The sequence below is a fragment of the Chrysemys picta genome, chromosome 5, assembly GCF_011386835.1.
Source record: "Chrysemys picta bellii isolate R12L10 chromosome 5, ASM1138683v2, whole genome shotgun sequence".
Taxonomy (NCBI): Eukaryota; Metazoa; Chordata; order Testudines; family Emydidae; genus Chrysemys; species Chrysemys picta.
The window spans coordinates 74,180,454-74,203,206 of record NC_088795.1 but is presented as its reverse complement, the minus strand read 5'-3'; the positions used below and the strand labels follow the sequence as shown (position 1 = coordinate 74,203,206).

The 22,753-nt window shown below is 38.3% G+C and overlaps 2 long non-coding RNA genes across 3 annotated transcripts in view; one reads left to right on the top strand and one right to left on the bottom strand.

Moving 5' to 3' along the window:
- LOC122172347 (uncharacterized) overlaps positions 1-17,001 on the top strand; it is a 65,072-nt gene extending 48,071 nt beyond the window's left edge. For both annotated transcript variants that reach the window (XR_006172583.2, XR_010601420.1), the window contains exons 2-4: positions 5,966-6,070; positions 8,852-8,963; positions 16,801-17,001. This is a non-coding gene — a long non-coding RNA (uncharacterized LOC122172347). The remainder of the gene's footprint in view (positions 1-5,965; positions 6,071-8,851; positions 8,964-16,800) is intronic.
- The window catches only part of LOC122172348 (uncharacterized), a 30,289-nt gene extending 9,061 nt beyond the window's left edge, over positions 1-21,228 (bottom strand). Inside the window, exon 1 of the long non-coding RNA XR_006172584.2 lies at positions 19,618-21,228. This is a non-coding gene — a long non-coding RNA (uncharacterized LOC122172348). The remainder of the gene's footprint in view (positions 1-19,617) is intronic.
- Positions 21,229-22,753: the final 1,525 nt, after the last annotated feature.

Here is a 22,753-nt window from a genome sequence, read left to right as displayed (position 1 = left end):
TCACCATACCTTCTCATTCTCACCACATTATGAAACCATGTTTCACCCCAATCGTTATTCACAGGCAGAGCTTGTCATAATTTCCCATGTAGCAAAATTGTGATATGAATCAAGTGAGGTAATGACCCAATCTAGTCAGTGCAAAACTTCTGCTTGGCAGGAGAGGCCTGGGGACCGAGGAGGGGGTATCTGTGACATAGGTTCAGTGGAAAGAGGCAAAGCTCAGATTTTTTGAAATGTTTGCTGCTCTACTCCAGGTGAAGCAGATCAAAGAAAGGAGCCAGAATACAGATCACTTGAGTATGTCACAAAAAAATACTGTCACAAAAGTGTCCTGTTTTTTTTACTTTGAAAATATGGTGTCCTTAACATACACACAAGCTTTTTGCAGCTATAATTTCCTAAAATGCTGTCTTGTTATGAATTTATGAACTGTGTTCCTGTGGTTGATCAATCACAAACATATTCAGCTGCGTATTCACATGTTTTCATCTCTCATTCTTCATGGAGGATTTAAATACCTGCTTGAGGGGAATTTAAAATATTGACATAAAAACAAAACAAAATAATCAAAATTCTCATTGCTATTAGCAGTGGAATACAGATTGCTTAGGCTTCATCACAAAACATGTATGTGAGCAAATACACACCTAATTAGCATGCACAATTACCATGACTGTGCATGCCATTTGGGTATTTGTAGGCCTGCCTGCTCCACATGTTACATTTCAAACAAGAACCTTTGTGCTTTCTTTCATGCTGCCCCTTGTGCTTGGGAGGAGTGCCCCATAAACATCTACAAAGCCACGTCACTTTCAAATCCCTGATTAAAACTCCCCTTTTTCAGGTGCCTACAAAAAAACTTGGCAATGGTTAGGCTGCTGGTGTGCTGAGACCACTGCCTGTCATGCTGATCAACATTGTTTCACTGTTTCCTTGTACTCCCTTGTCTGTCTGGGAGTACAGGGACCATTTTTTATTCTGTGTTTGTACAGCCCCTAGCATAGTAGGGTCCTCGTCCATGACTGGGATTCCTAGGCGTGACTTCAATATATGCACAAATACCCATTTGGATGAATAACTAGCCAATCTGGGTAAAATTTTCAAGTCCTATTTTCAAAAGTGACCTAGGCATTAAGGAGTCAGTGGAATTTAGGCTCCTAAGTGACTTAGGTGCTTTAGAAAAGTTTATTTTATGTGCTTAAAGCTTGGTCTGGACCCATAATCTTCGTAATTTGGGTTCTCATAAGAAGTTTTTTGGATTGGAGGGCTGCTATCGTTTGGTTTGTTTGATATTTTTAAAATCAGGCCCCTAGTGTTTTATCATTTGTTATATTAAATAAATAAATTAATGTCATCTATTTGCACTGGGAATAAGCAGTTGAGCTATTGGTTATATTTACGTGGTCCTAAAATATGCTGATTAATTACATTTATTATTAAAAAAAATGTCTTCACAAACTAGATGATAAGGCATTACAAAAAGCTGGATTTCAGAGGCATCTTTTGGACAGCATATGTACAGCACTATAAATCTGGCTAAATATTTGTTTCAGAAATTGTCCAGAAGGATGAACCAATTCATTTTCCAGACCTAAATCATTTCAACACATAGCAAACCTCTGGAGAAAACTGTGTTTCTCTCCTTGTAGTTTGCAAGCATATTAAGATCATGCATTAGCTTGCACAAACAGTTCAGTTTGCTGTAACTTTCCCTGTCTTGCAAAGACTCCAGTTGGAGAGACTACTTTCATATAACCTTCAAAAACTACAGAGAAATTAAGGGATTAATTGTAATCTAGAGCCTTTAGATAATTTTGTAGTTATTGTTTAAACAGTTCCTCTTTTAGCTATGTCTCTGTACGTCATTATGATTATTTTTCCCCAAAACATTTGCTGAGTCATTCCAGATCCACTGTTTTAGTTTATTCTATATATAATATAAACCACTGTTCTATTTTTTCTTATTTAAAACACATATTTTGCAAATATGCTTAAATGGGATTGAATACAATGTACCTTCCTTTCAGGACAGTACATTTTATAGTTTAAGCACTTGACACAGTCTCTTTAAATTGTTGGTGAGTAGTCAATGACAGATTTTTCATTTTCAAGTTGCAGCCTCCCTCCCTAAGCAGTGTGCTTGCCAAAAATGATATTCACAAATCTTGAAGATCAGAAAAAATAACTATATTATGGCAGACCTCATTAAAATATTGAAAATGAAGGAGTGGCTTTTCTCACTTCTGCCATTCATAACATATATCAGATACAATCACATGTGCATGTTGATCAGCAACACTTTTCAGCTGCAGCTACAGAACTTACAAGACCCAGAATGATATATTCAGTCCAGGCCATTTTTATCTTGGGCAATTATTTTACTGTCATTTTAACAAATTATCTTTAAAAATATTGAAGCTTGAGTCTGCTCTCACACCAGCAAAAATGAAGAGTTAACTGTAGGGATGTTTGTCGAGCTATTCTGGTGTACGGTGGAGTCGCATCTTATGCAGGGGTTAGGTTCTAAAGTCAGTGCATAAGGCGAAAATCGTGTATAGTCAAAATTACCCTTGAAAATCCCTTAAATCGCCCATAAAGTACAGTATACTGTACATGGTTTTGTGTATACAACCCTGTACAGTAATATGTATAAATGTATAATGTATACAGTAATGTGCAGTATATAATAAAGAGTACATATGCAAAATATAATTTTACAGTATTGTATTTTTAATTACAGGGGATAATTACAGGGGGTAATTACAGGGGGTCATCAGGGCTTGATGTTGATCTAGGAGACGGAGGTGACAGAGAACGTGGGTGATGGAGAGCGAGTCGTAGATGAAGTGGTTGGCTCTGGTTCAGCTCAAGAAGTTGATTACGTAGGCTCATCTGCTGCTGGTTGTTTTTCCTTAAAAAACATGGTGATCGGTAACTGTCACTGTTGTCTCTTGAGCTGTTCAAACATTTCTTGATACGGTCTCAAATCGTCCCTAATACTACAGGTGATTTTGAATCTTCATTCCATAGAGGGATGGTATTCAGAAATTAAATCATTCAAGTGTTTCGCTGCTTGGAACGCTTCAGCAAATTTATGAAGATTCCAACTTGCTGGCTCTTCCTGTTCGTCGTCGTCATCTTCATCTTCTGTAGACGATTTTATCAGTTCCTCTAACTCTTCGTTAGTCAATGTTTCTCTATGGCTCTCAATTAATTCTTCAATTTCTTCCTCAAGGATGTCAACAAAGCCATCACCACCCACTTGCCTGGCCACCTGAACAATGCGTTTCACTTCTTTGTCAATGGTTGGGAAACCCTTAAAATCATTCACACATTCTTTCCATAGGTTTCACCAACATGCATTGACTGTTTCAGGCTTGATTGCATCCATTGCCTGTTTAAAATAAGTGATGCAATTGGCAATGTTGAAGGACTTCCAACACTCCATCACATTAAGATTGGGATCAGCATCCATAGCGCTACATATCCGTGAGAACATAAGCTTCGTGTACATGTCCTTGAAACAGCGAATCACGCCTTGGTCGAGAGGTTGGAGGATGGAGGTGGTATTGGGGGGGGAGAAAGACGACTTCAACATCGTTATGTGCAAACCGGAGTGCCACAGGGTGGCCAGGAGCATTGTCTATGGTCAGCAATACTTTAAAATCAAGTCCTTTCTCTTTGAGGTACCGCTTGACCTCCGGAATGAAACACTTGTGGAACCAATCCAGAAATAATGCTGCCATCACCCAAGCCTTTTTATTTGATTGCCAGAACACAGGCAGGAGATTTTTGTTCTTGCCTTTTAGGGCATGGGGATTTGCAGCCCTGTAGAGCAAGTAATTTTGACTTTATTAAATGCCCAGCCACATTGCCACAAAACAACACAGTCACGCAGTCTTCAGCTGCTTTGAAGCCAGGGGCTTGTCTTTCTGATTTTGAAATGTAAGTGTGGTTGGGCATTTTTCCCCAGAAGAGCCCAGTCTCATCAGCATTAAAAACTTGTTCCGGAAGATAGCCCTTTTCTTCTATGATTTTCTTTAATTGTTCTGGGTAGGCTTTTGCTGCTTCTTCATTGGCAGATGCAGCTTCACCAGTAGTCTGCACATTTTTGAGGTTGAAGCGGTTCCTAAAACTGTTAAGCCAACCTTGGCTGGCTTTGAATTCCTTCTCATCAGAAGGCTGTCCCTCTTCGGCAGGAGGTTTGAACAGCGCGTAGAGGCTAAGAGCCTTTTCTCGCAACGTGTTGCCATCGATAGGCACACGTTTACGGTTCATGTCTTCCAGCCATAAGTTTAATGCCTTTTCAGTCTTCACTAAAGTCTTATCACACACCTGACTCATCACCTTAGCAGTTATTGGAGCACTTGATGCCATGGCTTGATGAATTTCTCTCTCTCGAATCTTGATGGCATGGATGCTAGATTCGTTGCAGCCATATTTATGTGCCACATTGGAGACTGAAATACCGTCTCTCAATAAGTCCAACACAGCCAGTTTTTCCTCCAGCGTTGGAACAGATTGCTGTTTTTTCGGTTGAGCACCACATAAAGTAGTTGGCTTGCGTTTAGGGGCCATGTTGTATGAAAAATACGTATCTTTAAACACTAGAATCACACTCAGCATGGCGAGATGCTCACACTATGAGAGGCACGTGGGAACTGAGACTGACTGAGGGAACAGCAGATTCACATCTCCCATCTCACGCGCACTCCAGGCCATACGTTAATTGGGTGGAATCGCCCACACTATTTACAGGTATCTTGTTGTTTTTCTTTTTTTTGCCGAGCGTGTATAGTTGAATTCGCGTAAGTTAAATGCGCGTTTGATGGGACTCACCTGTACAGTCCAATGTGAGATCAGCGTTAGACCCATTATCATGTCTGCTGTATGAAACTGCTTCTCTAAAACTGAATGGAACGGTTGTTTATTAATTTAAACTTTAGTACACATTTCCTAGAAATTTACATCTCTTTGATACAGTAGTCAGCCTCGGATGCCATGTAATGGACATATTTGTTTATTAATAATGCATTAAAAATGTCCCTTTCTTTGTAAAGAAAAAAAAATCTGTTCTTCAGCTCTCAAGTCAATTATCTATCGTCCAGATTATTTTTCTTCTCCTGGCTGGTTGCAGATTGAAAGTAATGCCTAGCCCAACGGGTTCCTGGTCCATCATTAGGGATTGTAGGTACAATGGTAGTACAAATAATAAATAATAAATGCTGGCTGGAAGGGGCTGAATTAGATTTCAAGATGGATGCATAGTTGTGCGTAAGAATTGTGAACTAAGGGAGGGAAGAATTTTTTTTTCTTTTAAATCATGATCACAAGCTTTGTAATTTCCTTACTAAAACCCTTTGGATAAAAAAAAGTCCTGCTCTAGCCCCCACCCCAAAAAAAGTTCTATCATTTTGAAAAACTCCAACAGCCATGTGGAAGGGCAGGTTTTACACGTCTAAACAAAATAAATAATCAAGTCTCAACACCTACTCGCCAAAACTCTCATTTCCTATGACATAAATGAAACTGTGTTATTGGTACAGTGGTGGTATAGTGCAATTTCTTCTTTTCTAAATGAACACAATCTCCTGGGTTCTGCAAAATCATTAAAAAGGTGATTTTACAGGTCAAGGGGCTTTAGGAACCGTATGAATCCACCAGACTTTGAGTTTTCAAACTAGTTCATGTCTCAGAGTGAGAGTGAATATCTCCCAGCTCACAGAGAGCCTCTGCTTACAAATAAAGAGAGCAATGATGGACATGCAGGGCAAATTTTAAAACGTAATTAAAATATATCTGTGTTCTTATCCTATTGTAATTCTCTTTTTTCTTAGCAATTGATCAGTTTATGAATTGTGCTGTTGATCAATTGTATTTGTTTATTCACAGTGGGCCTAATTCTAATCTCATACTAGTCTTTAACTCCATGGATTTCTGTTGTTATTCACAATTTATGCAGGTGTTAGAGCAGAATCGGTGCCATTCCAAGGTACTTAAGATACATGCTATCTCCATCTGATATCTTCAAGAAACTGTCTGACCTGAAAGTGAAAATAAAAGCCAGGTAATTTTTATGTTACTGCACTAATACTAGACCAATAATTTCCACTTACATCCCAGTTCACATAAATGTTGACTATCATTTTTTCTGATGTCTTATGAACCTTTCTCATAATAATTACAGATGGAACTAAAACAAAGACCATTACTTAGCTGTTCATTAAACTGCATTTCTTTTGCATAATTTTTGCATTATATGCCCAAAGCATACATATGCCAAGGATAAAATAATAGGGCCTAAGACAACTTGAAACAGGTATCTGTTTGAATGTTCAAATGAACATCGGCCAAACTTGTAATACAAGTTGTTTCCAAATTCACATATGCTCCTCCCCCAAGAGAGTTACTCCACCCTGCCATGCTTCCCATGGGAGACAGTGTGCCAGCTGTTCTTCTGAAAGTTGTTATGTGATAACTACTTGAGAAACCAGTTCTTGATGCTGCCAGTTTTGTGACTATGATGTGTTTCCAAGGTAACAGAAATTTGTTGCAGTACAGTTCTGGTAATTTCAGCAAATCTTTATTACCCTAGCATCAAAGAGCAGCATTGCTCTAGAAGAGTAACTGTGGGAAATTGCCCCCCTCTTCCGCTCTATGGCCCTGATTTACACCACTGGCCATAAGATTCATAGATTCATAGATAGAGTCATAGATTCTAGGACTGGAAGGGACCTTGAGAGGTCATCGAGTCCAGTCCCCTGCCCGCATGGCAGGACCAAATACTGTCTAGACCATCCCTGATAGACATTTATCTAACCTACTCTTAAATATCTCCAGAGATGGAGATTCCACAACCTCCCTAGGCAATTTATTCCAGTGTTTAGACACCCTGACAGTTAGGAACTTTTTCCTAATGTCCAACCTAAATCTCCCTTGCTGCAGTTTAAGCCCATTGGTTCTTGTTCTATCCTTAGAGGCTAAGGTGAACAAGTTTTCTCCCTCCTCCTTATGACACCCTTTTAGATACCTGAAAACTGCTATCATGTCCCCTCTCAGTCTTCTCTTTTCCAAACTAAACAAACCCAATTCTTTCAGCCTTCCTTCATAGGTCATGTTCTCTTTAATCATTCTTGTTGCTCTTCTCTGGACCCTCTCCAATTTCTCCACATCTTTCTTGAAATGCAGTGCCCAGAACTGGATATAATACTCCAGTTGAGGCCTAACCAGCGCAGAGTAGAGCGGAAGAATGACTTCTCGTCTCTTGCTCACAACACACCTGTTAATGCATCTCAGAATCATGTTTGCTTTTTTTGCAATAGCATCACACTGTTGATTCATATTTAGCTTGTGGTCCACTATAACCCCTAGATCCCTTTCCGCCATACTCCTTCCTAGACAGTCTCTTCCCATTCTGTATGTGTGAAACTGATTGTTCCTTCCTAAGTGGAGCACTTTGCATTTGTCTTTATTAAACTTCATCCTGTTTACCTCAGACCATTTCTCCAATTTGTCCAGATCATTTTGAATTATGACCCTATCCTCCAAAGCAGTTGCAATCCCTCCCAGTTTGGTATCATCTGCAAACTTAATAAGCTTACTTTCTATGCCAATATCTAAGTCGTTGATGAAGATATTGAACAGAGCCGGTCCCAAAACAGACCTCTGTGGATCCCCACTTGTTATACCTTTCCAGAAGGATTGGGAACCATTAATAACTACTCTCTGAGTATGGTTATCCAGCCAGTTATGCACCCATCTTATAGTAGCTCCATCTAAGTTGTATTTGCCTAGTTTATTGATAAGAATATCATGCGAGACTGTAACAAATGCCTTACTGAAGTCTAGGTATACCACATCCACCACTTCTCCCTTATCCAAAAGACTTATTATCCTATCAAAGAAAGCTATCAGATTGGTTTGACATGATTTGTTCTTTACAAATCAATGCTGGCTATTCCCTGTAACCTTACATCTTGTAACATCTTCCAAGTGTTTGTAGATGATTTCCTTAATTAAATGGAAGAAAGGGGAAGTTGATAGTAATGAATATAAAGCAGAAGCTAGGAATTGTAGAAAATTGATAAGGGAAGCAAAGGGACAGAAAGCGAGCTCTCTGGCCAGCAGCGTTAAGGACAATGGGAAGGAGTTTTATTAAGTAGGATTCTTTTTTCCCTAATATAACAATTATATTGGTGCATTACTAGATAGACTTGTAGACTTATCAATAATAATGAAGAAAAGGCAAAGGTGTTCAATAAATATTTCTGTTTTGTACGTGGGAGAAAAATGTAGTTATATCGTATGATGACATTCTTTCCATTCCACTAGTATCTCAGGAGGATGTTAAACAGCAGCTAGTCAAATTAGTCATTTTTAAATCAGCAGCTCTGGATAACTTGCATCTAAGAGTTTTGAAAGAGCTGACTGGAGAAGCTCATTGGACCACTAACACTGATTTCTAGTAAGCTTTGAAACACTGAAGAAGTTCTGGAAGATTAGAAGAAGCTAATATTATACAATATTTTTAAAAGGTAAATGGGATTATCTAAATATATATATGTAATAGCACCTTAATTACTTCTTATCTAAACCTCCAAATGATAGCGGCCTATGGAGGTACTGATAAGAAGTAATTAAGGTGCTATTACATATATGAGGAAGCAGCCAAGTGAATTCTGGTCATCTATGGAGTACTAAATATACTGCTACCAGAGAGTAAGTTGGGAGCTGGGAAGGGAGAATAGAAGGTCAAGGCCCTTGTCCCTAGTTTGGACTACTGTGAGAGTGAAACTTTTAATGACGAACCCCAAGCAGAGCTCTAAGCCCCTAAAAATGCTTCTTCTAGAATGAGAATGCTCTATCTTTCCACTGGAAGAGAGCCACTGGGAGAAGTGAAGCTGATAGTGTCCAATCCGGGAGACTCCAACTACGAGCCAGAACATGAAAGGCCCACAAAGGTAACAGTAGCTCAGTAAAAAGAATCTATTTTTTGAAAGTTGTATATATATATATATATAATTTGGGAACTAGAGCAAAACCAAGGAGCAGAGACAGTAGTGTATGTACCATCAAAGCACAGTAACACAATGATGGAGAGAGAGGAAAATCATAATTTGTTGTTGTTGTTTGTTTGTAAAACCTAGGAATTCTTGTAATTTGGGACACTGAATTAAAATTAAAAAGCTGTCCCATCCTCTGCCCATAACAGGGAGGAGTAAGTACAGAGATAAAAGAAAGGCTACACAGGGTAAGGAAAACTGAAGAGAGCTGGTGATGTGTAAGGAGATAGCAGAGAATTTCTTTTAATAAGTTCATTATTTGTAAGTATTACTCAGATTGTTTGGATGAATAATTCTCAGACTCTCCGTTTTTCATATGTTTGTTATTCATGTTGTGTGGCTGGTCACTTAAGTCACATGGTATATTTTCTGCTATCTGATTGGTTGAGTTAAATATTTCAAACAGAGGAATAATGATTGATGAATATCATGTGCCTCGTAAGAATTTTTGGGTGAATAAGCATTTGTACGAAAATGTGTTAATGTTTGTGAATCTCACCAGTTTTTCACAAATACTTAGTGACAGAATATTAATGATTAATACATACTTCAACCCTCGAATCATAGCAAATTGAACCTGGCACTTGCATTCATGAAAATGTTCACCCATTAGTATTACTATTCAACCAGCTCTAGTTTTAACCCACGCATTATATGAGGCAAAGAGGGTGATCAGAGGGCTGCCAACCTGCAAAGATCCAATAAACATTACCAAAGTTCAAAGTGTTCACTTTTAAAACTGGCCCTGCAGCACTGGTGACATCAGGCTTCAAAAGATGGCCTGGCATAGAAAAGGTGAAAAGGTGATTAGATAGAAAAAGGTAAATGGGAGTTTTAAAACTGGCCCTGCAGCACTGGTGACATCAGGCTTCAAGAGATGGCCTGGCATAGAAAAGGTGAAAAGGTGATTAGATAGAAGTCTGGGTAAATGGGAGTTTTCCCTGTATTAGGACTTCAGGATGTGACCCATGATGATTTGCTATTAGCTGTTTAAAAGATGTAGATTGCAAAGTTAATTGTGCTGGGTCAGCAGTCTGCCTCCCCAGTTGTCATGCAGTTGTCCCTATTCTATCAAATCCAGACATTTGAATGTGTTTTTCTAGTCAAGTTTTCATTTGCCTTCCATCCGTGTGAGAAAGCATTACCCCTGGTCTCCTTTCTAAGCTGATGGTTCAAGTACCTCTTTAAAAATAGTACTCTGGAATCATTGATTTCATGGCACAGGGACCACTGTACAGAACAATGGCAAAATGACCAAGATTTGGAATTCCACTGTTTCAAGGAATCTCACCTCAATGTTTTTTCAGGCTTTACAGGTGTTTGAGGTTTCAATAATATTTCAGCAGCTTTAGCTAATGAAAACACTTGATATAAGAGACTAGTCATAGCCATTGGTCATTTAAATAAATATATTGATGTAGTTCCATTTACTTGCATGGAGGTGCACACGGCATTAATGTGGCCCATTCTAGCAGCATACAGAGCTAAAAGAAAATCTTTGAGTGATGATGCCAGGGTCCAGTCCCTCTATTGTCATTTTCAGTTCATCTTTATCCACACTTTCAAACATAAATAGCTATGCTAACTCTACAAAATAAACACAAGAATGATTTGTGTGCACAGTTGTGAAAAATTATGCCCAGCTACCTATTTGTATGTGTATGTGCATTATTTTAGGTAGCTGTATTTGAAAGTTGGCCACTTGATAGCAAAAACAAAAGTCTTTGCAGTTCATCTTTATCTTCATCCTAAGTTCCTTGGGTTGAAACAAGCTCATTACTTTTATTTTTTTTTAAACTTGTATATAAATGATTGTAGAGCTATAGCAAATGTTTCCAATCATTTTTCAAACACAAAACCACTAGGCAATCTGTGTATTTACCACACTTTGCTTTAATACATAAATCAAAGGACAATAACAAGCCTAATGTCAAAGAAACTTTTTGACACTTCATACATTAAATAAGAGCAGCCGATAAACAGTTTAGATGAAGTTATGGTTTGAAATGTAGTTCCCAAGAGGACCGTGGTTCATAAATTGTTTTTATACTACCTCTGTCATTGTTGATTTGAGATATGCACAAGACACCCACAATCATTACCAATGCTAGTATTACTTAACCTGCCTTTACTACAAGTGATATTTAGACAAGTACAGACTATCAACCATCCATTTCTGTGAGAAATGTGTAGTTTGGTTGTCATCACGTATGTAGTATGTTGCCTTCCATTTTAAAGTTTGACACATAATAAAAAAAATTGAAAAAAATCAGCCTTTAAATTTTGAATATGCTTTCAGACCATGAGCTTCTTTAGCTATTTGTGATTGGTGGCCTACTAATTGTTACAAAAGCAAAGTGGGACTAAGAACCGTTGTCAGATGAATATTTGATCTAGTCATGCTGAATCATGAAGTTGAGGCATTTCAAGGCCAGACAGTCATGTGTTGCATTAAATCTCCCAAATCTCCATGAAAGGTATGGGGGTTTTTACCCTGATTTTTTTTCATTAAAAAAATCTCACCATGTCTGTCACCTCAAATAATCTGATATCATATTGTAAACATTTATTTCTTAACATTCCAGGAAATGTATATACAAATGATATACTTAATGCTCAGTAATTCCTTGGAAGTATGGAATAGTTCATACTGAAGACCATAGCTCTTGCTAGTTGCATAGTTAGCTAGCAGGATTCAGAACAAGAACATAACCACTTCTAACTCAGAGAAACAAGGTGGGGAGGTAATATATTTTTGTTGGATCAACTTCTGTTAATGAGAGAGAGGAGCTTTCAAGCTTACAGAGAGCTCTTCTTCAGCTCATCTTCTGAAGATGAGCTCCGTGTAAACTCAAACACTTGTCTCTCTCAACAACAGAAGTTGGTCCAATAAAAGATATTACCTCACTCACTTTGTCTCTCTAATATCCTGGGACCAACATGGCTACAACAGCACTACATACAAGTTCTTACTTAGTTATTCTGGAGGAAGGAAATTTGTAATCTTCAAGAAAATATCTGGAGATTAGTTTATTTAAAACTGTATATTCTACATTAAGGGCCTCATTCTTCAAACCTTTACTCACGTGAGCTGGCCTTATCCCTGAGTAAATACATCTCACAGGAGAGAGGGTTTTTAGAATTATGCCCCTCTGTTATTGCACCAATGGATAACTGCTATATGAGAGTATCAGAGGGGTAGCCGTGTTAGTCTGGATCTGAAAAAGCAACAAAGAGTCCTGTGGCACTTTATAGACTAACAGATGTATTGGAGCATAAGCTTTCATGGGCATCTGACGAAGTGGGTATTCACCCACGAAAGCTTATGCTCCAATATATCTGTTAGTCTATAAGGTGCCACAGGACTCTTTGTTGCTATATGAGAGTTAAGAGTTAAGCTGAGCATGAGAAAAGCATGCAACTAATTTTAGATATGTATGAAGAACAATATCTTATAAATAAAATGTCTAGAGACGTATTTAGTGAATTGATCAATTTATTAAGTGTCCCAATCTGGCCTTTAAAGGTCAAGGTAAATCTGAGGTGGTAGACTTCTCAAAGTGGTCTTAATCATCACGGTAACTATGTGACAGCACATTTGATGAAAGCTATACAAATGTAGCATTGTGCCCAAACTGCAACTCTATGCCTTCAGTACAAACAGATTTTGAGAGAGACGTTATGCCTTTGGTAACGGGCAGTACTTTAAAAGTATATCCTTAGCACAAATCCTTCTGATGAAGTATGTGCAAGCAGAGTTCTTAAAAAGAATTTATTTGAAGGAAAGAATACAAGGCCCAGCAGATTTACTATATGCTGTGCTTTCAATTCATTCTTCTAACACCTCTACACAGAGATTTCACAGCAATATACACAATTATTTGTATCAGAAAGTAAATCTATCTGAAATAAACCATAAGTATACCCCCATGCTTAATATTTGCTTGCACTGTTTTGTAAGGGATGGAGTGGTTGGCTGATAGCAAAGGCTTTTGTTTCTTTTTTTTTCTCCCTCGATGATTTATATCAGTATGTGTCACTGATGCTGTAGAAACACTTCAGCAACTAGCTGGAAGCTAGAGGGCTAGATTTGCAAAGTTAGACTCAGGCAATTGTGTGCATGCATCTGTGTGTGCCACACTTATAAATGCAAATGCCCAATGTGCCTGTGCATATGGGATATTTGCACCAAATATGTTGGATGCACAACTAACTCTGAAAATCTGTTCTCCAGTCACCAGTGGATAGTTCCTAACTTGTCATACATAGTGAATTATACATATTGCCAAACAAAATATGCATTTTCTTTGCTTATTTATTTTAAATGTAATGGAGAAGCCACTGCTGTTCTTCCAGCTTCCAGTAACATTACAGCATATAATTCATTCTCCCTAAAACCACAGACATTTTTTTGAAGGGGTGGGATGTAGAATTAATCATCTTGTGAAGCGTTTATCCTTTTATGGTATGAGGAGCCAAGCTCACCTTTGGGCTGTGTCCAAAGGAAAAAAAATCTACAGAGAAAAAATGTATTCCTGGAAAGATATTAAACTATGCCAGGCATTAACATTGATAGCATGTTGATCTAGCTTCTGTCTTTCCTACTGCACTCATAAATTACCTTTCCCTCATCAAACCTAAGCAGCTCTTCTCTATTCACAATTTCATTGACTTCTCTGCACACAGTGAACAGCACCCTTTCCCTTAAACACACTCTGTTCCTTCTCCTCATTACACAACTACTCCTTAGTCATTGCTTTCACTGTTCCTCTTCTTTTCTCTTTTGTCTCTGTCTCCCACATTTTGCCCCCAGCAATTGTGCCCTGTTTGAACTTCTCTACTCCACTGATTTCAGTTGCTACCTTTATGCTGATAAGGCAAACCTGCATCTCCATATCTCATCTTCAGTCCTGGCTTGCATTACTATAAGCCACTTTAATATCTCCTCCTGGGTGTCCTGCTGCTTCCTAAAATCAAATATATCAAAAACTAAACTTCTCATCTTTCCTCCTACCTTATCTTCCTTTCCCCACTTCTCCATTATTGTTGACAACTCCATTATATTCGCAGTTACTAAAGATGACAACCTTGGACTGATTCATTCTTTAACTCTTTCCTGTCTGTCACTTTTTATTTCCAGGTTCTCAGTAAATCCTCTTGCTTTGTCCTCTACATCTCAAATACTGCCACCCTGCTTCCCAGCTCCATTCCTAAAATAGAATTTAGGTCCCTGCCCTCACCATCTCTCACCTAGATTACTTTTAAACTGTCTACCCAGCCTCCCTGCCTCTTCAGTTCATACAATACGCTGGAACTAAAATCCTTGCAGATAACAGGCAACTCTCTACTGTGACCAGGACTTCTCTAGTCTCCTCTGTTGAGGTTCTTATATCATGATACACGAGTGCCTTCCAGGTCTCTAAGACCAGACAAAGCACGTGGGCACCAATTAGTTGGCTTTAACAGTGTCACAGCAGGGATTGGCGGGTAGTCTTGTGACAACAGAAAATAACCTGCTAACAACCAATCCTAGGTCATGACCCAAAGTTTAAGAATCACTAACTTAGAACACTGAATTTCTCTACTGCCATGGTTGTAGGTTTAGTTTGTACTTTCCAAGGGGTTAAATACAAACTATTGTAGAAGGTATTTTGTATATAGTAGAAGGTATTTTAATTTATTTTCCCTTTATGTCAGTTAATCATCCAACATTGTGCTATAGCTTATAGGAAACGCATTCTTTGTATTCTTTAATTATTCTCTAAAATAGTTTTGCTGTACATACGGGCTGTGCTTTAGCATAATACACAAAGTACTTACTTTTTTACACTTGATAACACTGCAAAAAATGACTAGTTTCACTTCCATTGCTTGTGATTCCTGTGTTAGCCTGAGTATAGCATTACCTGCTTTTATTTTTAGAAATTTTTTAGGAAAAACAATTAAGAGAGCATGCAGAAGAATTTTCAGCCACAACAACTCCTTTTCATTCATGATTGCTTTGAACCACCATCCTCTGAAAGCAGACTCCCCTGAGTCAAGGTTTATAGTCAATCAAAAAAAAGTGGGGGGTACTTTACTTCGCCATTTTAATTGTAGGATAGGGGCCTTTAACTTTCCAGGAGGCTTTACTAAGAACATTTCTGCTGAGCAGAACTTCCTTGAATCTAGTAATCAGAGCCACAGGATATGTGTTAATTGTCCCTGACATGCAGAATTATCTGCAGTTACCCAAGCTCATAGCACCACTGCTGACATATTATTTTTCAAAAACGAGGTTTAAAATTATGTACAAATTAAATTACCAAAAATTGACTCTCATTCAAATAATGTCATAGGACTGACTTAAACCCTGCAAAAGCAAGAAGAATCAAAGCCAAGGCTGAAACTCTGTCCTTAACTCATCCTACTGTAATTCTACCCCTGTGTATAGCAGTACAAACTGTGTTACAAATGAGATCACCCCTTGTTTATAGATTCCTGTTGTACCAAGCCATAACTGGGTTGGTTAAACATAAAGTTTATACCTTAATTCTGAATTTCCTTGCTTCTCTGGGCTGAAATCAATAATTTCAATGTTATGTACAACATCAGGGTTTTTTCCTTAGTATGAGCAATATAAAAAAGCAAGCAAGAAAGAAAAGGACAATTTTGTTAAGTCTTGAGGAAATGTCTGAGTCAAATTGACTGGATACAGTGGTTTCAAATCAACATGTGTATATGTCTCAAAATGTACAGAGTTTTAACAATTTTAAAGGAGCTTATACAACATTTTCCTTGGAATTATTTGTCATAGTTGACAAACATTGAGTAATTCATAAATAATCAATTTAACAAATTTCTATTTATTTTCTGATTGTAACATCCCCAAAACAAGTCACGATTTAAATGTATTCATTATTCAAAGTTATTTGTTGATAGTTTCTACAAATAATTCTTTTTCTGTAGCTTGTTTCAAGCAGGTTGTTGGAAGTATTCCCGATTCAAAAGACAAAATTTGAGCTGTTTTGATTGGACACGAATCACGTGCTAGGAAGTCTATACTGTGGGCGGCTTGTACCTACCTCTCCTAATTGGCTAAGAATTGTTCGCACCTCTTCTTTTTGTTACTGTCTCTATTGTTCACCCCAGATCTTGTTTCATCCTTGCATTAAATCTTGTCTTTTAGACTAAGTTCTTTAGGGTAGGGCAATCATTTTCTATACTTCTGTACAGCATCTAGCACAATGGCATCCTGACTTGCTTCATCTATAGGTGCTACTACAGTACAAATGTTAAAAAATAATGTGCTCTAATTGGATGAGCATAACTCTGAGTCATTTTATCCTGTGCTAATTTTGACATTCAAATTCAAAGTATGCTTTCAATGCATATTCTATAACACTTACCTAAAATATTCTGTTTCAACAAATTTTGCTGTTAGTAAATTCTTTATAAGAATATTCACTGAAAGGGTGAAATTCAACTCTACACCAAGCATTTCCAATGTCTGTGAACCACTAAAGTCCTCTGTACCAGCATTACTTTTGCACAAAATGAACAGAAGGGGAGTTAACATAGTTGAAATTAATTCATTTAAAAATCTGAATGAATATTCATGGATTTTTTTGCAGTAACAGTCCAGTTCTAATGTTAATTATGGTGATTCCACTGCTTTCTGCTATACCAAATTTGCTCCCTCATAGATCTGTTAATAATGGATCATTGATTTTATGGCATTTTCTTTTCCTGCCAGGCCACATTGTGGAACTGACTATGAATGGGGAACAGCTGAAACTCAAATGAATAGACGCCAGATACTGCAATGAAAATAGTGGTGTGATGGGGAAACAGGTTCAAGTTTAAAAACTAATGTTAACCATTAAAATGTTACATTTGTGATGGATTTTTATCACTAAATATTGACTTGAACTTAAAATAAAAAGGTGTTGTAATTTACAGCATTTGTGCTTTTTGGAGATAAAATCAGAGCTCAAATAGAAATTTGTCTTATTTATATCAACAGCTAACAGCAGACAGTGCACTAGACAGAAACAAAAATGTAGAGATGACTTATTTCTGACCCTTTTTATATTACTCTTAGATAAAAATAACCTCAAGAAACTAGTTAAATCCTTAATGCAGACTAGGTACTTTAAGAAAGAAAATAAACACATTTTCAGATTTAGTACCATATAAAAATCTGCTGCTGCTACATACACAGTCACTTCCTCCTAGGAGAGGATGGCTTTGTTGTCTAAGCTGCATGATTGAAATAAATAGACCCCATGGAACCACCGGTTTAAATCCCAGCAGGATTCACTCAGACTTTTCCATCTTGCCAAGGTAGATACAGTATATATAGTTCCATGCAGCTAACTATCTATATGTCTTTCAGATGAGACCTTATAAATGTAGGTTCTGTCTGCTATGCTTGAACATTAAATACTCCGTTCTACCTTCTGTAAATGTAGAGGTTTGCCATGGAGTTCTTAGCCAAAATTCTTCCTCTACTTCCCTTCCCACAGTCTTGCACCTTGTTAGTTACCACCTTCAACTCCAGAGCAGGCTGCATTTCACTGGTGCCACATATAAGTGTGTAGGGCTATTTCATCCCTTTCAATTAAAAAAAAAACTGCTCGGGGGCAAAGTTACACATGAAACTCTGAGGTGACACTTGCAGAGCCCCCATCACGGTATCCCATTAGGTGAGAGGAGTTTTTTTGGAGGGGATATGTGACATGGTCCTCTAATTGTAAAAAGGTCATAAGATCCACCAAGAGATCCTGTGTGTCTTGGGGCAGCCAAAGAAGATGAGTTCCTGCCTATTAGTCCCTAAGCATCTCTTTTCCCCAGCAGCATGGTCCCCTTGGGATTTCTGCTGTCATCACCTCTTCACCTGTGCCTGGATGAAAAGGTAGTGATGGCCTGGTCTCTGTGGGAGTTAAACTCCCATAGGAAATTTCCCCATGGGGTGCTAGAGGTTAATTTCTGTAAGATGTTTGCACAGTGCCTATCACATTGGGGTCTTGGGCAGTACCGGGAATGTGGCTTTTAGGCCTTACTGCAATACTAATAATAATAATAAATACTAAAGAGAGCAGATATTTCCCAGCCATGCTCCCCTCCAGCCAGGACAACCAATCAATGCATTCACATGGAGAAATTTCCATCAGCTCAATGAGGGAGGGGGATTTATGCTGTGTTGGCTATCTTCTTTCCAAGAGGTTTAGAATCTCTAGTATGGGATTTTTACTCCTTTTAGCCCCTCTGGGTTGCTAACCACCCCCTATTCATGCCAGTGGCTAAGGATTATACCGGGACACAGAATAAATTGTACAAAGTCCATTTACACTTTAATGACCAAACTATGGGTGCCCCAGCACAGATAATCCAGAGTGGAGAGAGGGCAAAGGGAAGCATCTCTTCCACCTCACAAGACACTATCTATGCCAGCTTGTGCCTGATGCAGGCATAGTAACTCCAGCCACCACCATTCAATCACTACCACACCCCAGAACACATCCTCTGCCTCTGAAAGCCGTAATGTAATGCAAAGTACTCATGCATCAAACCCTAACAGTTCAAATGAAGTAGTACAGCCTGATATACTTTTTCATTGCCATTCCTGTAGGGCTCAGGTCTGCAATGCCCCTTGCTTTCAATGAGAGGGAGTTGTGCTCAGCACCTCACAAGATAAGACCCTTAGGATAAAATAAATTAAACTCCAAAAAGATGTCAAAAGGAAATGAAAAGCAAAAAAACTATGGCCAGGTCTACACTATAAACCTACATTGGTACAACTACGTCACTCCGAGGTGTGAAAAATCCACCCCCCCAGCGATGCAGTTATACTGACCTAATCCCCAGTGCAGACAGCACTATGTCAAGGGATAGCTTCTCCCTTTGACGTAGCTACCGCCTCTCACAGAGATGGATTAACTACGCTGATGGGAGAAACTCTCCTATCGGCATGTTTGTGTCTTCACTGAAGCATTACAATGGCGCAGCAGCAGATTTGTAAGCGTACACTTGCCCTATGTTGAAGGGTTGTCAAATGGCCATTGTAAACCTACAAAAGCAAACGTATGGTTGAAACAGCACCCTTAGTTTGTTCAATTGTTCTTAACTCTCCCAACAAATATGATGGGTAACACAAATGCAAACAGTGACTGGTTTTGTATTACCTAGCCATAAAATATACATTCCCACAAGTGCATGGAGAAAAGGAAGACTAGATCCCTTATTGTGGCTATAATATCACCCCTGAAGTCTGAATTTCCTGTTGTTGTTGTTTTGTGGGATTAAGTCTGATCCTGAATTTACTTCAACATGTTGTTTTGTGGTTTAGTAGGATGATTGTCTGAATATGAAATATTAAATGAAACCTGATTGTTGGAGCATGAACTTTTCATCACATATTGAAGCATGAACCATTTGTCAAGTTTAACATGGTCATAGTTACACCAGCTGAGGATGTAGCACACACTCTGTGCCTGAGTGCTAGGTTTTGCCTTTGGACCTTTGATTTAACTGACAGATGTAAGAGAAGAAAAAACATTCAGACAAATACCTTTCTAGTGGTGGCACAGCTGTGGATGCTGGACAGTCTACTGTTCTTTAAACAAAATGCAGGAGAGATGAGGGTCAGAGTACCTTCTCTTTTTTGAATGACAGAAGATCCTGGCTTAACTGAAGATCCTCAGTTAAGCTAGGAAACTGCTACCAGACCTTTAATAGCAAAAACAAAGATCAGTTTCTGAGATCCATGGAGTAAGAGCCTGAGGGTATTATTTGGCCAAAAACCTGAAATGTTTATTATAACCCAAGCCTCAAATGTGCTTCATCAAGGTTCATGAATGCTTTGAATGAACTAGGGCTGATTTATGGTCTTGGCTGGAAACTATGAGAAACACAAAGGTTTCACCTCGTTTCCAACTCAAATCTGGTATAATTGGTGAGTGTCAGCTGAGATTTACTTATGAGATTTGGAAATTCATGTAGACTCAATATTCAAAGTGAACCAAGGGGTGCATAGTCATGCAAACCACAAAGGCTTACATACAACTTCTGTGAAGCAAACACAGTCAATTTCATTCACATATATTCTGTAATCAGCAGGAAAAACCCATCATATACCCTCAGTCTCTCTTGCCTTCCCACATCCTGTTTCTTCTTATCCTCCTAGCCTCTCTATCTCCCCTTCATCTTCTCCTCTTCCCTGAGTATCTTTCATCTCTTTCTTCTTCTTTCCTGCATATCTTCCCTATACTAACACATTCTTGTTCTTGCCACTCCCTCTCAATTTATTCCCTCTCCACATTTCTCTCTCTCTTATCCTTTCTAGTCACAGGGCTGGCTGATCTGCCCACTCTGTATGCCCCTGCCTCCTGCTGTCTCCAGTCTTTGCTGTCAAAGACTGTACAGAGCATGGCACAAACCAGAGTAGATGCCCCTGGGAACAGTACAGCAAGAAGTCAAACAACTGGTTCAGCACAATAAAACAGCGCCTTACAGAACTGAGGTGGGTCACCATTTTCAACGTTGGAGACAGTGGAACAACCCTTTATAAATACAATCGGTGTGTGTCTGAGCATCAGTTGTTGTTGCTTTGTTAATCATTTGCTTGTACTACTCAGACCCTAGGCCTGAGCCTCAATGGCATAAAGATCAATCACGTCTTAGTGGTAGCAAAGGACTTCTCAATCTCCACTCATGCCCCAAAAACTAGTGGCCATTACCACTTTTGTTTGAACTTACGCCCAGGTCCTTGGCTTTTTATCTTCTACAGATCTGAAAAATACAAATAGCAAGTAATCAAAAATGAAACCTGTGACTATTGTCTTCATGTCCTTTGCAATCAAATGCACAGACCTGTGACCAACTTTGCTTCTTTATTTAGATTTATGATAGTGTACATGACTTTACGATTATACTGGTGCTATTTAATAAGCTCAACACTGAATACCTTGCAGAAGACAGTGGAATGGATTAAGAAGCAAAGTGAATGGCATTGGAAGGCACAAGTGATTACTGAAAAGATTTCCAGACATAAAGCAAAGTTATGGGACCCTGTTTCAAATGATAACTTCCACTGTAAATTAGTTCTGTTCATATGTGTCATCAAAACTCTGGCATAAGGCAACTGGAACAAAAATGTTTACATTTTACCAGTGTTTTATATTCAATTAAACATCTTTGCTGCTATTTACATAGTTGAATGGCACTACATTTACACCCTGCAATCTCATGTTATTTTTATGTAAATATTTATTTAAAGCCAGACATAAGTTCAAATTAGTTCTGAACAAGCCACTAAAATAAAATAAACTTAAATTTAGTGTTGATCACAAATTATTCTAAAACTTAAGCAGCAAACTTGTTAAAATACAAAGTGAAAAGCAAACAATATTAAACCAAGCTGAGCAAACTTAGGAGAAACTAGCATGCAAGCTTGCTTTAAAAAAAAAAAAAAAGTTTTCCTATTTTGCTAGATTTTATCAGCTGAGGGTAAACTTATTCTAAATTCAGTGGAGATCTTAACTCAAACATGCCTAAATGGAACAGTGGGTTAGAGCACATGTGGATACCTGAATTTCTGCTTTCAGCATAAAAACTGGGAGCAGAATTTGGCCCCCAAATTTCACTTCTAGTACAATGCATAAAGGACACACTTTTATTCTTCCATCCTGTTTTCTATCACAAACCCTCTGAAAAGCACATACTCCCTCACCAGCTTGCCAAAAGTAAACCAAAAAAGAAAGAACGGAAAAGCACAAAATTAGCTCATAAGTCTCCTTCACTCCTGTTTGCCTGACATCCTCTTTCTCTGTGTGATTCAAAGTTGTACCTAATGTAAGTTAGACTGTAAACTCCTCAGAGTAGTGATTATCTCTTTAGTCCCTCTGCAGTTCTCTCCATGGCCCCTTAAAATGTTATGTATAAATATTAAATACTGACAAGCCAAATCTTTAAAGGTGTTGGGCATTCACAAATTCCCCTAAAGTCAATGGTATCTGCAGGTGCTCAGCAACAAAAACGAAAAGCTTGAAGGTCTCACCTGGTTTTGTGCTTCCTTAACAAACTTAGAACCCAGATTGTGTTCATTTAAAGATTTGATGAGTCACAAGTGTTTTGAGCAAACCAGTGGCCCAATTTCAGTGCATCATGGCCCTGATTTTCAAATTTCCAGATTAAAAACTGTCAAAGTGGAGTTAAAGTTGAGAGTACATATTACTAATTTAGGTTAAAACTATTACAGGAGTGTTGTAATTATACAAAAACAAACCTAAGAAATTCAGATAAACATTAAAAGAAATCCAGATACCTTTAGGTTATGGAAGTGTACAGTTAAAGCAGCAAAACAGCCTTAACACTGTCCTGTAGGAACACTGTGAGGAGAAAAAAAATGAAACAAAAATCTAATGTGTCTTTAAAAATCAGTTTAATCTAATTTGGAACCATGAGCACTTTTGCACACTGATCATATTCCTCTGGTTATTTCATGGATCACTACAGGGTGGAGTTAAAGTTGTTTGGGTGCATTAACTGTGCATTTCCATACTTTAACATGCTTGCAGTTCTTGTAAGATTCACCTTCCCTCTGACAGCACATTCATCCCTGAGGGCAGCTTGATTTCCTTCCCTTTGGGAACTTTGGGAGGCAGTGGGCATGTTATACTTTCTATCCTAAGACCAGTAAGTATATT